An 18,271-nucleotide genomic window follows, 5' to 3' on the forward strand; every position below is an offset into this window, starting at 1 on the left:
GAGATGCCCACTTTTTTATGCTAGGGCTTACTTAAGAGGATAAAAACTAATGATACTAGTATAAAACGACTACTTAGCCCTCTACAAAAGATCAGTTTCAATATGCTCTCAAGTATCATCATTTGTTTGAAGTTTGGCGCTAGGTTCGAAGCTGATTGGTGTCAGATTGGGCGCACTGCAAACACGCACCAGTCAAATAAAGAATTGGAACTAAAAAGTGGAGGTCCCGTGAAAAAGGTGTCATCGATCTACCGGTAATGGAATAGTTCTGATTATGTTGACACATCACTTTGTCACGATCCAAAAATAGATGTGATGATACTTATGCATTCCCATCAAGACAAGTCAGCCTCATTCCAACGAAATGAAAGAAAATATGGAAAGATTAAGAAATAACAAGATGAAAACGGAAAATTTATTCATTCTATTAACATCCAAACTTGGTTGTCACATTTACAAACCACTAATGTAAATATAGAATTCGAAAGATAAGTACAAGTCTCAAAATCTTTGTTTCTCAAATAGAACAAAGCATAAAGTAAATTTACAAGGGAAACTGCCGGGATGACAAGTAGCTACCTCTCGAAATCATTGACAAGCCTCGAAATCCGAGGAAGAAGAAGATCACAAGGGTCCGGCCGGGCTCGGAACCTACACAAGTGTATAAGCAAAGGGTGAGTACCAACAACACTGTACCCAATAAGCAACCTAATAAACAAAGCAACCTAGTTAGAAATTGAATACCTCTTTCATCCTAACCGAACCTCCTCAAACTACAACCTGCATAGAAATTAGCTCAAATTAACAGTTTCACAATACACAATTCACATGGCTTAACCACATAGTTTAATAGTCACAGTTTCAATAACCAACACACATCAGTGTGCCAATGCACAAGTAACAAGTAGATCACTCACAAGTAACAAGTAGAGAATTCACAAGTAGCAAGTAGATCAATCACAAGTAGCAAGTAGATCAACCACAAGTATCAAAAGACATTAAATCACATGTTTTTATGTCAAATCACTAGCCGAAGTCATTTCCCTTCGGCTTTATATCACATGTCTCATCACGGTGTTAAACAATCAATATAATTAAGCAATGTCACACCATAAGAAAAAGACAACAATTCAGACAATTCAAGTCCACATTTGTGCCATCAAAGCACTTCATCAATCAGTCAAATAGGGGTCACAACAAGGCAATTCACAAGCATTATGATCAACAATTCGCCTTTTCTTTAATCCCCTTATTACTCATTAAGATTAAACAAGTGGAACAATGAACCCTTCCTCAATCCCATTATTCCCCAACATACAAAGAAAGGAAAATAAAGATTCTACTAGGTTACAAAGTTTAAGAGACCACTTGCCTTAATTTAATCAATTAATCAATTGAAAACTTGAGCCTTCTCCTTTCGAACGATATCAAATGCCCCACAATCTAGTTTAATCAAATAATCACAATAAGATTACGGAATTATCACTACCAAACTCAAATAATTTAGACAAAAGGGTCAATCAACTCAAAAATTCAATTCCGAAATCGAGGTTTAAATCCGAAAATCTTTACTTGAAAACATTACTCAAGACATTGGAAACTCATTGGTGAAAATTATTTTGAAAAAGGATTTGAAATCATTTCACAAACCCAATTTTACTTCAACAACTCAAATTCTTGAAAACCCTCAATTTATCAATCCAAAATCTTGATTTGAACACATAAATTCAATATTAATAATGGGTAATTGAAAATTTAAAGTCAAGAAACATTACTCAACTATTTTATCTTGAAAATCCCACTTGAAATCGCCTCCACAAAGTTCTCAAAGCTCAAACAATGGAAAATGGAATAGAAACCCTGAATTTAGATCAAAACACTATCAGAGGTCCTCCGTAACGCAGACCTCTGTCCGCGAACATGACCGGACAACTCATAAATGAGCCTGCGGATGCGCCCTACACTCTGCGAATGTGGAGGTCAAAGCTTTGATCTCTCACGAACGCGGTCACCCCTTCACAATCGCAGAGGGTTGGCTTCAACAATTCAATACAGAAAAATTAGTCAACTCAAAAATCATAAAAGGACCTCAGGATTCGTTCAGAACCCCGCACACACAAACCATATATGCAAATTGGATAAAATCAATGTTCGAGACACAATAGAACTATCAAAACACGAAACTGAGGTCTCTTTGACCTGAAACTCGTGAAAGTCACAAGAAATGAACATAACGCCTAAAAAGGCCAAATAAAGCTCGAGACCTCTAAAAATTCAACCAAGATCTCACCTAGGTCTAAAATCATCCCTCGAGTCCAATGGAACTCTTGAAATTCCAATCCGAGCATCCGATCCGAATGTTGACCAAAGTCAACCCAAAGACAAAAATCTCAACAATTTTCAACTTATGGCCTCAAATCCTCAAAACAACTATGAATCTGAAACCGATAACTCTCATAAACCAATTTCCACATTCCAGAACTAATAGAATCAATGGAATTCCATTTCAACATTCAAAACTCCAAAAGACTCCGAAAACACCTTTTAAGCAACTTAGCCTTTCAAAATTACAAACTTATTCAAATTCTCAATTTTTTTCTCGAAGTTTGTAACCAACTTTCAAAACTCAAATATATGAGACTCGGGGCCAAGATCGGAAAGGTAGAATAGTAATATCATGAAAATATTTTTAAAAAAAAGATCAACCAGGTCATTACAAACTTATCACAGATACCCCGATGACATTAGTGTTAGGATTTGAAACTTTAGACAAAAAGATAAGGTTCAACAGAGGTAATTTTCATTCATATTCAGTTTTCAAAAGGCATACACACATATATCTACATAAGCTTTTCCAAAGTTAGTAGAAGACCATACATATCCAACCACTATTGACTTTCTTACAAAACATATTCCATAAAACAAGGACTACCTTTCCTTTACATACTTAACATAATATTTAAGAAAATAACAATTAAACAAAAAACATCTAGAAATATCTCATTTTCTAACACTCCTCCTTGAGATTTTTCTTGGATACTCCCAACTTAGGCATTAGAACTTCAAATTTTCCCTTAGGAAGAGCCTTGGTCATGATGTCTGCAATCTGCTGATCTGAGCTGCAATGAACAAGTTGAACTTCGCCATCCGTCTCTGCTTCCCTGATAGCGTGAAACTTCACATTTATATGCTTGCTACGACCATGTTGCACTGGATTTTTGGCCATAGATATTGTTGACTTGTTGTCAACCTTAATGACAGTAGCTTTAATGTCATTTTGCTCCAGATCACGTAGAATCTTTCTTAACCATAGAGCCTGACACTACAAAAAAATGCTTAATTTGTAGCATGTTAACTTGTGGGAGTTTTTAGAAATCCCACGTATAATTCATTTTGTGACATTTTCTTTTGACCCCCACAATATAAAACTTTTTGTGGTGGTTTTATTAAGGAGGTTAGAAAATCACCACAATTTAATATTATTTGTGGCGATTATCAACCCCTAAAAATTTGTTAAATTCGTTACTTATTTATTTTATTTTAATCTTTTTTCAAATTATATAATACAATACATTTGATATTGAAAGTTAATTTCATCATATATTCACACCCTTTTCCTTCTTCATTTTAACTTGATTGTAATTTTATGATCCTCTATTTCTTTTTTCTATTATAATATTTTTGGATATTTTTTTTTTACTTTGTAGATGTAATTTCACTTCAACATTTTATCTAATATGGTTATACTTTACTTTGTATTATTTAGTGATTTTGGTTATCATAACATAAAATTTTAAATTTTATAATTATATATATATATATATATATATATATTATTATTATTATTATTATTAATAAAAAAAATCTTTTTATCTTTTATTTTGACCCAACTCAACCAAAACTTAATACCTCTCCCTCCAAAATATTTAAAAAGCTTAAAAATATAATTAATTTTCCCCTAAAAACCTTTCAAATCCAATCAAAATGAAATAACTACCCCTCCTTCCCACCCATTCCTACTAAAACACACACACACACACACATCCCATTTCCTTTCCCCTTAACCCATTTCTTTTTCTGTAACTCCCTCTCCTCTCCTTAATCCCTTTGCCTCTCTCACTCTTCTTTACTTTATTTTTATTTCATTTTTGTGTGTGTGAATTTGGTAATTACTTCTTCTTTTTTTGATGTAGGCATTGCAAAGTGAAACAAATGGTAAATAACTATTTGAGTATAAAGGTAATTCTTTGTTAGGCGAGTTTGATGATTCATATTAGAATTTAGAATTTATATTATTATTTAATTTATAGGCATTTTTTATTTTGCAAGTTGATAAAATTTAATGTATCAATAATTTTACATATTGCAGGATTTGTTTAAATTCTCACCACATCGTAAAGTAATTCATACCCAATATTTGATTGATTTATGGTAAGCCTCAATTTTATTTTTGTTTAGTTAAGGATGATGTTATCATTTTACTCTTGATTGGATTTGACTATTACAAATTAAAGGACGATTTTGCATATTAGATTGTGATCGATATCAAGAAGAGGTAGATATACCTCAAAATCTTGATTTGTTAAACAAATGGACTATTCCGAAAGTGAATATAAAAACTATTTATGATTATGGTTGGTTTGATAAAATCTCAAATAACAGTTGATTAAAACAACTGAGCAATCTTTGGCGTTAAACTCGTCAGAACAAACTATTCGTTTATTAAATAAGCATGATATTGAATTTTATAAATCTCAATACAAATTCTTACATATTGGCATGATTCAAATTGTCTTCAAGCCTTTGACTCTTAAAGGGTTACCAGAGACTTTCTTAGCTGCTCTTCGTGACGTGAGAAATCTTAATTTTCGACAGTCTTTGATGGGTTCGATAGAATCTATAGTGGCCTATGGCCCAATTTATTTTAATGCTCAGCCAAATTTGCAGTTATCTTTGACTGATTCTAATATCTTAGATGCTTTAACTTTGAATGTTAAGATGCATGGTTATAACTATGCAGCTGGTTCTGAATTAATCTGCTTGTCTTATAGAATCTATTATAAATTACTTGCTACTCTGAATCCTAGATGTAAGTTATATGATACATCTGATCAAACTATTTTGGTAGAAACTAATTTCGCCAGATCTAAGGTCACTACTAGAAGACCTATAAAATGGGAAGAAATTAATTTTCCTACTACTTGGATTCTAGATTCTGTTATACCCCCTGAACAACTGACAGATGCTGTCACCAATTCTGAATATTCTCATATTAGCCAAAATTTCGATGGAAAAATTTGTATGCAGTTTGATGAAAAAGTATTCCTTATAGTAGACATTCTTTTGCTTCTGATAGAAGACTGACTATTCAACATATTTCTCTGATAGAACCTTGTTATGGTCCAACTAGAAATCGAGCTGCTTCTTTCCATACTTTATCAACAGTTATATCTGCAGAAAAACAAAAAATTAAAATTGATCCTCGGTTAAACATTGTTCAAACAAATGATAAATCATCTGATGTTTCTGATAAAGATATTCCTTCTGTATCCGAGATGGATTTTAATCTTAATGATACTTAATGATGAGAGAACATCAAATTGATTTTAGTCCAGGTTCATTGGCAAGAAAATATATTCAAAACAAATTTTTAAATGAAAAATGGAACCGGTTTAAAATTTGGTTTTTTGACACTTACAGTAGAGAAGATTTAAATAATATTTTTCAAGAATTTTATGAAACTTGTGCATTACATAATCATATTATGTTCTTTGTGCCTTGGTTTATAACCACTTATTTACCTTTATTCATCAACGTTCTTGAACGATCTTACAAAGATGAATCAGGTAATATTATTCAATCCATTTATCCTCCTCAAGCTCCGTTTATTTTACCAAATAATGCTGGTATTACTTTTACTGCTTTTCATAAATTTATTGATAATGAGGTGGCCGCAGTAAGTATTAATGAGATTAATCGACTTATTTCTCAAAATAATTATTTGGGTTTGTATGTTAAAGTCATTGGTGAACATATTTGTTCTCTAGATAAGAAGTTAGATAATCTAACTCATCTGATTATTCAAATTGATGACAAGTTAAAATCAACGAAACAAGTCTTTGAACAGGCTTCTACATCCAAACAGCCTGATATCCCAATTCAAAGACCTCCTGAGATTCAGGATTTTATTCTTAGACCTCTTCATGATCTTGAAAGCCTTTTAGGTAAAAAGTTTTCAGAATTTGGTGCAAGTGCGAAACCAATAAGCCTCGCTGAAAATTTTGCAGATGAAATGGAAGCCACTTTCGATTTCAAGACACAAGTGGAAATGGAAGTTAATAAACTTCATGGTTATCCAAAGAAGAATAGTGGTAATACGTATGCTAGAAAACCTAGTATGCAAACTTACTATTATCCCAGACCAACTCCTCAAGATGTTTTAATAGAGGAAAGAGATTGAAATCAAACTAACACCTCTTATAGTGGAAGCGATATTTATGAATGGAATCTCGATGGTTTGACTGAAAGACAGTTAACTATTTTAGTTCATAGGATGCTTATGTATGCTACCATCTGCAAGAGCGCTAATAACACCGATAAGACTATTTGCAAAATGATTATTGCAGGTTTTACGGGTCAATTAAGAGGTTGGTGGGATAATTATATGACCCTTGATGCAAAGGCAATGGTCATAAACGCTAAGGCTACAGCCGAAGGAGTTGATAACCTAGGATTTGCTTTAGTTAAAAATAGAGAAGATGCTGTTTAAACTTTAATCTTGATCATCCTAGAACATTTTAGTGGTATATTTACCAATCAATATGAAACCATTAGATCTTTACTAAATGGTCTTAGATGTAAACATTTAGGTGAGTTTAGATGGTATAAAGACACTTATTTAAGTCGGGTAATAGAACTTCCCGAAAATGGCTTAGAATTTTGGAAAGCCAAATTTGTTGATGGTTTACCTTCTTTATTTGCAGAAAGAGTGAAAAAGACTCTTAGAGATCCGCAAAGAATTATTCCATATAGTAATTTTACCCATGGAGAGCTTATTGGGGCTTGTACGCAAGAAGACATATATTTGTGCAATGAGTTAAAACTCTCAAGACAGCTAAATATGGATAAGCTTAGAGAAAAGTCTCAATTAGGAGATTTTTGTACTCAGTTCGGTTTATCAGATGCTTCTAAAGGTACCAACCGAGAAACTTCTAAATCAGAATCTCATAGATCTCATCATAAGAAAAGAAGATTTAAGAGAAGGACTAGAGAAGAAAGAGATGAGCGTAGGGCTCATCGTAAATCTCATAGATTTACCAAGAATAGATCAAGGCGAGATCTTGATAAGATTAAGTGTTATAAATGTGGAAAATTTGGGCATATAGCTCCAAATTGTAAGCTAGTAAAGCTTAAGACTCTAGAACTTGATGCTGATATTCAAGAGAAGATTTATAGTTTTCTATATACTTCTGGTTCCGAATCAGATTATAATGATTCTGAAGCAAGTTATGCAACAGAGGATGAGCAACCTGAGTCTTCTAAGGTTCATCAAGATTCGAATGATGCTTGCAAATGTCATGGTGATGTTTGTCACTGCGAACATGATGAATTCTACAAGCTACAATCTCAGTTCGAAGACATGAATATGTTCACTATCACTGCAAACAATGTGATAGAACTTCTAAAAGAAGTTACCGATAATACTCTTCGTGAAAAGATCATTCAATTGGCTGCTAGTAAAACAAGTTCTTCAACTAGTATTCCTAGTGATAAAAAGGTTAAATATGATTTTAATTATTCTGCTCCTTACTCCTTGTCTGAAGTTCATAATAGACTCTCTTCTAAACAAATCATGGTTATTCGTGATACCTCTTTTGATGATTTAAAAGGAGAAATTGAACATTTGAAGGAAGAAATTAAATTTCTTAAACAAAATCATATTATTTATGATCACCATCTTACTCAGATTGAGTCTGCTAATAGTGAAGGAAAAAATAAGGTTGATGAATCTACTGCTGAAGAAAATATTCTTGCCAACACTTTGAATATTGATCCAAAACAAAATATGTTTTAAGGAATGATGCAAATTGTTATAGCTCATAAATGGTATGTTAAATGTACTATATTAATTGATAATACTTTTTCTATAACTAACATTGCTATGATTTATAGTGGCGCTGATGTGAGTTGCATTCAAGAAGGTCTTGTACCTACTAAATATTTTGAAAAAACAACTCATATGGTTAAATCTGCATCTGGTCATGCTTTATATATAAAGTATAAATTATCTAATACTCGTATTTGCCAGAATAAAGTTTGTATTCCTCACTTCTTTTTCTTAGTAAAAAATCAGTTATACCCTTCTATTATACTAGGAACTCCTTTTATAAATGCAATTTATCCTTTTACTAACATAAATACTAAAGGATTTTCTGCTACTTATAAAAATCAAGATATTAGTTATACTTTTATCACCGAGCCTATTTCTAGAGATATTAATGCTCTAATTGAAATGAAACAAAAGCATGTTGATTATTTACAACTTGAGATATTTAGTATGAATATATTCGATACTTTAAAATCTGCTAAAGTACAGGAAAAGATTAAACTCATTTCTGAAAAAATGGTCATTGATATTTGTGTTGATCATCCTAGTGCCTTTTGGAATCGGAAAAAGCATATTGTAACTCTTCCATATGAAGATGATTTCTCTGAGGAAAATATCCCTACCAAATCACGTCCTTGTCAGATGAATACCGAATTAGTTGAATTCTGCAAAAAGGAAATTGATAATTTATTACAAAAAGGTTTGATAAAGTCTTCCAAATCACCATGGTCGTGTACTGCTTTTTTTGTTAATAATGCAGCAGAAAAAGAACGAGGTGTTCCCAGGTTAGTTATAAATTATAAACCTTTAAATAAATTTTTAAAATGGATTAGATATCCTATTCCAAATAAAAGAGATTTATTAACCAGATTATATGATGCTAGTATGTTTTCAAAATTTGATTTAAAATTTGGATATTTGCAAATCCAAATATTTAGAAACCATTCATATAGAATAGCATTTAATGTTCCATTTGGACAATACGAATGGAATGTAATGCCTTTTGGGTTATAAAATGCTCCCTCAGAATTTCAAAAGATTATGAATGATATTTTTAATCCATATTTAGATTTCATCATAGTTTATATTGATGATATTTTGGTATACTCAAAGACTCTTTAAATGCATATTAAGCATTTAGACATTTTTAAGAAAATAGTTATTCAAAATGGTTTGGTCATACCTAAACCTAAATTGAGTTTTTTTCAAACAAAAGTTAGATTTTTGGGTCATTTGATTAGTCAAGGAAAAATGACTCCTATTCAGAGATCTATTGAATTCGCATCGAAATTCCCTAATATTAATATAGATAAGACACAATTGCAGCGGTTTTTGGGAAGTTTAAACTACATTTCCCCATTTTTACAAAAAATTGTCTCGAGATTTAGCTCCATTATATGATAGGCTAAAACAGGATCATAAAAAGCCTTGGATTAATAGTCTCACAGATCTTGTAAACACTATTAAAGAAAGAGTTAAATCTTTACCTTGTTTAACCCTTGCTAATCCTGCTTGGCCTAAGATTGTAGAGACGGATGCATCTAATATTGGGTATGGATGTATATTCAAACAAATTAATCCGCATGATAAAAATGAGTATCTTATTCGATTTCATTCAGGAAAATGGAGTGATGCTCAGAAAAAATATGCGACGGTAGCTCATGAAATGTTAGCTATCGTTAAGTGCGTATTAAAATTTCAAGATGATTTATATAATAAAAAATTCTTGATAAAAACTGATGCTCAGTCAGTCAAGTATTTGTTTGATAAAGATTTTAAACATGATAAGTCTAAGTTAATATTTGCTAGGTGGCAGGCACAATTAGCCCCTTTTGATTTCGAAATTCAGTATAAAAAGGGAAGTGATAATTCCCTCCCAGATTTCTTATCAAGAGAATATCTTTCTTCTGATGAGTTTTCTTGACTTCGTTCCTGATAAAGATTTGGTTACGCTTTTAAAGGCAGTTCCTCTTAATAGAGATTTAAAGGAACTTATTTTATGGAAAATTATAGACGGAATGGTGATAGATATCGTCAATAATTACATGATTGAACAAGAGTTTTATGAAAGATTTTATTGTGATGAAGTTTATAACCTATTGAATGAATAAAAATATAACCTCTAGAATGATTAAAACTAAATGCTATGTTTGCAGGATGGATCCTCCTTGGATAACTAAGGCTAGAGGAAAAGGCAGTTATACTCGCGGAAGGGGAAGATCATCCCCAAGTTCATCAAGATCATCATACGGATCTTCATCATCTAGTACTCCAATTATACAAAAAGGAGGAATGAGTTTATATAACTTAAACTCTAGAGCACAAGAAAAAGCTTCATCATCAATACATCTGGAAGATATTCCAGAAAGTAATCCATTATATGCTAAACTACAGGAGTTTCTAACTCAAAAGCAATGTGATTCTTTTGCTTCATCGCCAAAGAAAAAGTCGATGATATCAAAACATATGAAAAGGTAGAGAAAAGAGGAATGATATTTTTCTTAGAAAACTCTAACATACAGAGAAGAGAAGAGCCTTGGAAGATATTCCAAAGGTATTTAGTTAATGGGCTTTATTTCCCGGGTGAGTCATACAAAACTCCGAAATATTATGAGACTCTGCTGATAAGCATAGGTGTTGAATTTCAACATTTTTCAGGAAATATAATACAAGTGAGAATGTTTATAACTTCTCTAAAATGATTATAAAATACGTCATTCATATTGAAGATTGGGGTATTTCCTCAATGACTGAAAGACAATTCAGTCTGAACAAAGTCATGGTAAGCTTTACCTATTGGGATTATATTCAGGCATTTAATAAAGTCCTCTGTTATAACAATGAGAGGCATAAACATACTTGGTTTATAAAAGTATGTGCCAAGATATTTGCTAACCCCATGTCAAATTGGTTTTTAGACTGGTGGTCATACCACAGGCCAACCATAAAAATATTGCCCGAAGCATTTCTCAAGTTATACAAAGAATGGGTCAAGATTTCCCAGATCTCAACAAGTTATATCATCAAGAACATATTTGTTATTTCCAACAAACTGAATAGATATATTTTTTATAGAATTCTCTGTTCCATGTATTCATAAATGGGTTTCGGAAGTAGATTTTACTGAGGAACAAATCCCTTGCTTGTACAGAACTAATTATAATATTTTTTGGGACAAGTTGATGAAGAAAGATCCTCAAACAAAGTCTATATACGGACAAAAACTGCTGGATCCAATTACAAAAACCATACACAATTATAAATCGATTCCTAATAAAGGAATTATGACTGATGACTCAATCTTCGTAAATATATGGCTAGAAAAACTTCTAATCATGATGAAGGAGAACAAAATGAAATGATTATGAAGTATCTAGAAGAAGTAAAGAAGAAGATTCTTCTAAATATAAGTCATTACGCAAAATCAAATTCATCAATGCGTAGTGAAACAAATGAAGATATGCACGAAGCCAAACAATATGAAGAAGAAAGTCCAGTGGATGCACTGAAGAAAGCCGAAGATTTTTTGACAAAATTAAAGGACAAAGTGTAAAGCTTATGCGCATCGGTAGCGGGTCCGCGCTACTGTAGCAACACTGTTCACCAACAATAAATACATTGTTACCAGGACCCAGATAGGGGCCCAGTATCCTGTACAAAGATGTTTTTTTTTCTATAAATAGGTCTATTTTTCTTTAATTGAGAGCAGGTTTTAGAAACCCTCTCTCCTTCTTTCTACTTTATCTCTCCCCACTATAGATCAAGCAAGTTAATATCCTTAGAGGTAGTCCAACTATATAAGAATCAAAATACACAAGAATTTTAACATAGTTTCTCAGACTGCATGGTTTAATTATTTTACCCAAGCAAAGGGCCTGTCAAGAAGCTAATACATACTTTTATTGAGCCCATGTGTCTGATAGTTCTAACCGGGTATCAGGCGCCCTACTTATCAAACTCTTTTTCGGGCAAAAAACCACGACTCATCAGACGGAGTCACAAAGACAAAGCCAATAAAAGTAGTACTAGATCCGACTGTACCTCAATCTCAGAACCAAGTCGAGAAGCCATACTAAAATTCTTTTATATTTAAATAAAGCCTAGATCCGTTCATGGTCTATATAAAAGAGAAGTTAGTTATCCGGCATAGATATAATTTCTTAGCCGGACATAGTCACGGCTTAACTCAGAGATAAAAAGATTAAACTGAAAATAAAAGGAAGTACCTTGTAGCAAACATCACACTTTGCTATTCCTCCGGCCAAAGTCCGGTAAGCTTACAATACTTGAAAATATTTTACAAGTAGGGAGAGAGAAAGTAGAAAGAAGGAGAGAGGGTTTCTAAAACCTGCTCTCAATTAAAGAAAAACAAACCTATTTATAGAAAAAAAACATTTTTGTACAGGCTACTGGGCCCCTATCTGGGTCCTGGTAACAATGTATTGTTGGTGAACAGTGTTGCTACAGTAGCGCGGGCCCGCTACCGATGCGCATAAGCTTTACACTTTATCCTTTAATTTTGCCAAAAAATCTTCGGCTTTCTTCAGTGCATCCACTGGACTTTCTTCTTCATATTGTTTGGCTTCGTGCATATCTTCACTTGTTTCACTATGCATTGATGAATCTGATTTTGCGTAATGACTTATATTTAGAAGAATCTTCTTCTTTACTTCTTCTAGTTAATTCATAATCATTTCATTATGTTCTCCTTCATCATGATTAGAAATTTTTCTAGCCATATGTTTTACGGAGGTTGAGTCATCAGTCATAATTTCTTTATTAGGAATCGATTTATAATCGTGTATGGTTTTTGTAATTAAATCCAGCAGTTCTTGTCCGTATATAGACTTTGTTTGAGGATCTTTCTTCATCAACTTGTCCCAAAAATTATTATAGGAAGTTCTGTACAGGAAAGGGATTTGTTCCTCAGTAAAATCTACTTGCGGAACACATTTATGAATCCATGTAACAGAGAATTCTATAAAAAAATATATTTGTTCAATTTGTTGGAAAGAACAAATATGTTCTTGATGATATAACTTGTTGAGATCTGGGGAAATCTTGACCCATTCTTTGTATAACTTGAGAAATGGTTCGGGCAATATTTTTATGATAGGCCCATGGTATGACCACCAGTTTAAAAACCAATTTGGTATAGGGTTAGCAAATATCTTGGCACATACTTTTATAAACCAAGTATGTTTATGCCTCTCATTGTTATAACAGAGGACTTTATAAATGTCTGAATATAATCCCAATAGGTAAAGCTTACCATGACTTTGTTCAGACTGAATTGTCTTTCAGTCATTGAGGAAATACCCCAATCTTCAATATGAATGACGTGTTTTATAATCATTTTAGAGAAGTTATAAACATTCTCACTTGCATTATATCCTGAAAAATGTTGAAATTCAACACCTGTGCTTATCAGCAGAATCTCAAAATATTTTCGAGTTTTGTATGACTCACCCGGGAAATAAAGCCCATTAACTAAATACCTTTGGAATATCTTCCAAGGCTCTTCTCTTCTCTGTATGTCAGAGTTTTCTAAGAGAAATATCATTTCTCTTTTCTCTACCTTTTCATATGTTTTGATATCATCGACTTCTTCTTTGGCGATTGAAGCAAAAGAATCACATTGCTTTTGAGTTAGAAACTCCTGTAGTTTAGCATCTAATGGATCACTTTCTAGAATATCTTCCAGATGTATTGATGATGAAGCTTTTTCTTGTGCTCTAGAGTTTAAGTTATATAAACTCATTCCTCCTTTTTGTATAATTGGAGTACTAGATGATGAAGATCCGTATGATGATCTTGATGAACTTAGGGATGATTTTCCCCTTTCGCGAGTATAACTGTCTTTTCCTCTAGCCTTGGTTATCCAAGGAGGATCCATCCTGCAAACATAGCATTTAGTTTTAATCATTCTAGAGGTTATATTTTTAATCATTCAAGAGGTTATAAACTTCATCACAATAAAATCTTTCATAAAGCTCTTATTCAATCATGTAATTATTGACGATATCTATCACCATTCCGTCTATAATTTTCCATAAAATAAGTTCCTTTAAATCTCTATTAAGAGGAACTGCCTTTAAAATCGTAAACAAATCTTTATCAGGAAAGAAGTCAAGAAAACTCATCAGAAGAAAGATATTCTCTTGATAAGAAATCTGGGAGGGAATTATCACTTCCCTTTTTATACTGAATTTCGAAATCAAAAGGGGCTAATTGTGCCTGCCACCTAGCAAATATTAACTTAGACGCATCATGTTTAAAATCTTTATCAAACATATACTTGACTGACTGAGCATCAGTTTTTATCAAGATTTTTTTATTATATAAATCATCTTGAAATTTTAATACGCACTTAACGATAGCTAACATTTCATGAGCTACCGTCGCATATTTTTTCTGAGCATCGCTCCATTTTCCTGAATGAAATCGAATAAGATACTCATTTTTATCATGCAGATTAATTTGTTTGAATATACCTCCATACCCAATATTAGATGCATCCGTCTCTACAATCTTAGGACAAGCAGGATTAGCAAGGGTTAAACAAGGTAAAGATTTAACTTTTTCTTTAATAGTTTTTACAAGATCTGTGAGACTATTAGTCCAAGGCTTTTTATGATCCTTTTTTAGCCTGTCATATAATGGAGCTAAATCTCGAGACAAATTTTTGTAAAAATGGGAAATGTAGTTTAAACTTCCCAGAAACTGCTGCAATTGCATTTTATCTGTAATAATATCAGGGAATTTTGATGCGAATTCAATAGATCGCTGAATAGGAGTCATTTTTTCTTGACAAATCAGATGACCCAAAAATCTAACTTCTGTTTGAAAAAGACTCATTTTAGGTTTAGGTATGACCAAACCATTTTGAATAACTATTTTTTTAAAAATGTCTAAATGCTTAATATGCATTTCAAGAGTCTTTGAGTATACCAAAATATCATCAATATAAACTATGATGAAATCTAAATGTGGATTAAAAATATCATTCATAATCTTTTAAAATTCTGAGGGAGCATTTTTCAACCCAAAAGGCATTACATTCCATTTGTACTATCCAAACGGAACATTAAATGTTGTTCTATATGAATGCTCTCTAAATATTTGGATTTGCCAATATCCAGATTTTAAATCAAATTTTGAAAAGATGTTAGCATCATATAATCTGGTTAATAAATCTCTTTTATTTGGAATAGGATATCTAATCCATTTTAAAAATTTATTTAAAGGTTTATAATTTATAACTAACCTGGGAACACCTCGTTCTTTTTCTGCTGCATTATTAACAAAAAAAGCAGTACACGACCATGGTGATTTGGAAGGCTTTATCAAACCTTTTTGTAATAAATTATCAATTTCATTTTTGCAGAATTCAACTAATTCGGTATTCATTTGACAAGGACGTGATTTGGTAGGGATATTTTCCTCAGAGAAATCATCTTCATATGGAAGAGTTACAATATGTTTTTTTCGATTCCAAAAGGCACTATGATGATCAGCACAAATATCAATGGCCATTTTTTCAGAAATGAGTTTAATCTTTTCCTGTACTTTAGCAGATTTTAAAGTATCGAATATATTCATACTAAATATCTCAAGTAGTAAATAATCAACATGCTTTTGTTTCATTTCAATTAGAGCATGCATTAATATCTTTAGAAATAGGCTCGGTGATAAAAGTATAACTAATATCTTGATTTTTATAAGTAGCAGAAAATCCTTTAGTATTTTTATTAGTAAAAGGATAAATTGCATTTATAAAAGGAGTTCCTAGTATAATAGAAGGGTATAACTGATTTTTTACTAAGAAAAAGAAGTGAGGAATACAAACTTTATTCTGGCAAATACGAGTATTAGATAATTTATACTTTATATCTAAAGCATGACCAGATGCAGATTTAACCATATGAGTTGTTTTTTCAAAATATTTAGTAGGTACAAGACCTTCTTGAATGCAACTCACATCAGCGCCACTATAAATCATAGCAATGTTAGTTATTGAAAAAGTATTATCAATTAATATAGTACATTTAACATACCATTTATGAGCTATAACAATTTGCATCATTCCTTAAAACATATTTTGTTTCGGATCAATAATCAAAGTGTTGGCAAGAATATTTTCTTCAGCAGTAGATTCATCAACCTTATTTTTTCCTTCACGATTAGCAGACTCAATCTGAGTAAGATGGTGATCATAAATAATATGATTTTGTTTAAGAAATTTAATTTCTTCCTTCAAATGTTCAATTTCTCCTTTTAAATCATCAAAAGAGGTATCACGAATAACCATGATTTGTTTAGAAGAGAGTCTATTATGAACTTCAGACAAGGAGTAAGGAGCAGAATAATTAAAATCATATTTAACCTTTTTATCACTAGGAATACTAGTTGAAGAACTTGTTTTACTAGCAGCCAATTGAATGATCTTTTCACGAAGAGTATTATCGGTAACTTCTTTTAGAAGTTCTATCACATTGTTTGCAGTGATAGTGAACATATTCATGTCTTCGAACTGAGATTGTAGCTTGTAGAATTCATCATGTTCGCAGTGACAAACATCACCATGACATTTGCAAGCATCATTCGAATCTTGATGAACCTTAGAAGACTCAAGTTGCTCATCCTCTGTTGCATAACTTGCTTTAGAATCATTATAATCTGATTCGGAACCAGAAGTATATAGAAAACTATAAATCTTCTCTTGAATATCAGTATCAAGTTCTAGAGTCTTAAGCTTTACTAGCTTACAATTTGGAGCTATATGCCCAAATTTTCCACATTTATAACACTTAATCTTATCAAGATCTCGCCTTGATCTATTCTTGGTAAATCTATGAGATTTACGATGAGCCCTACGCTCATCTCTTTCTTCTCTAGTCCTTCTCTTAAATCTTCTTTTCTTATGATGAGATCTATGAGATTCTGATTTAGAAGTTTCTCGGTTGGTACCTTTAGAAGCATCTGGTAAACCGAACTGAGTACAAAAATCTCCTAATTGAGACTTTTCTCTAAGCTTATCCATCTTTAGCTGTCTTGAGAGTTTTAACTCATTGCACAAATTTATGTCTTCTTGCGTACAAACCCCAATAAGCTTTCCATAGGTAAAATTACTATAGGGAATAATTCCTTGCGGATCTCTAAGAGTCTTTTTCACTCTTTCTGCAAATAAAGAAGGTAAACCATCAATAAATTTGGTTTTCCAAAATTCTAAGCCATTTTCGGGAAGTTCCATTACCCGACTTAAATAAGTGTCTTTATACCATCTAAACTCACCTAAATGTTTACATCGAAGACCATTTATATAAAGATCTAATGGTTTCATATTGATTGGTAAATCTACCACTAAAATGTTCTAGGATGGTCAAGACTAAAGTATAAACAGCGTTTTCTCTATTTTTAACTAAAGCAAATCCTTGTTTATCAACTCTTTCGACTGTTGCCTTAGTGTTTATGACTGCTGCCTTTGCATCAAGGGTCATATAATTATCCCCCCAACCTCTTAATTGACCCGTAAAACCTGCAATATTCATTTTGCAAATAGTCCTGTCGGTGTTATTAACTCTCTTGCAGATGGTAGCATACATAAGCATCCTATGAACTAAAATAGTTTTTTTTTTATATTATTATTATTATTATGGTTATTATGGTATAAGAGAGAACATCAAATACATAATCTTATAATTTTTTGTCAAATCAAAACTTTATATGAATTTATGTTTGAAATGAATTGATTTTTTTTATCATGTACGAAGATGTATGTATCAATATATGTTTATCTAATTATGTATAATGTTTTCATTATTTCAGATGCGGAGATTGAGCTTATTTCACTTTGGATAAAAATATTGGATGACAACAACTTAAATCACCAAATAAATGCATGCTATAGAATATTTTGATATTTATTTTGATGTAGATTTTGAAAGGATTTAAAATTGTAATGTTGAAGTTGTTATAAAAGAGTTTGGATTATTTTTATTTGATGTAATTTTAATTTGTGAAACTTATTAATTCAAATTTATTTAATGAAATTTGATTTGCTTTAAATGTGTTATTTACAAAAATTATTCATTCTTTTGAAGACCTGATGAAAATCAAATTCCACATTTATTGTTAAAATAATAATAATAATAATATTATAAT

The 18,271-nt window shown here is 31.8% G+C and overlaps 1 protein-coding gene across 3 annotated transcripts in view; it reads left to right on the forward strand.

Annotated features, from left to right (window-relative positions):
• LOC125828795 (chloride channel protein CLC-c-like) overlaps positions 1-18,271 on the forward strand; it is a 1,181,495-nt gene that overhangs the window by 303,713 nt on the left and 859,511 nt on the right. The window lies entirely within an intron of this gene.

Source organism: Solanum verrucosum, unplaced genomic scaffold (genome assembly GCF_900185275.1).
Source record: "Solanum verrucosum unplaced genomic scaffold, falcon-dt-bn FXZP01000198.1, whole genome shotgun sequence".
In the NCBI taxonomy this organism is placed as follows: Eukaryota; Viridiplantae; Streptophyta; class Magnoliopsida; order Solanales; family Solanaceae; genus Solanum; species Solanum verrucosum.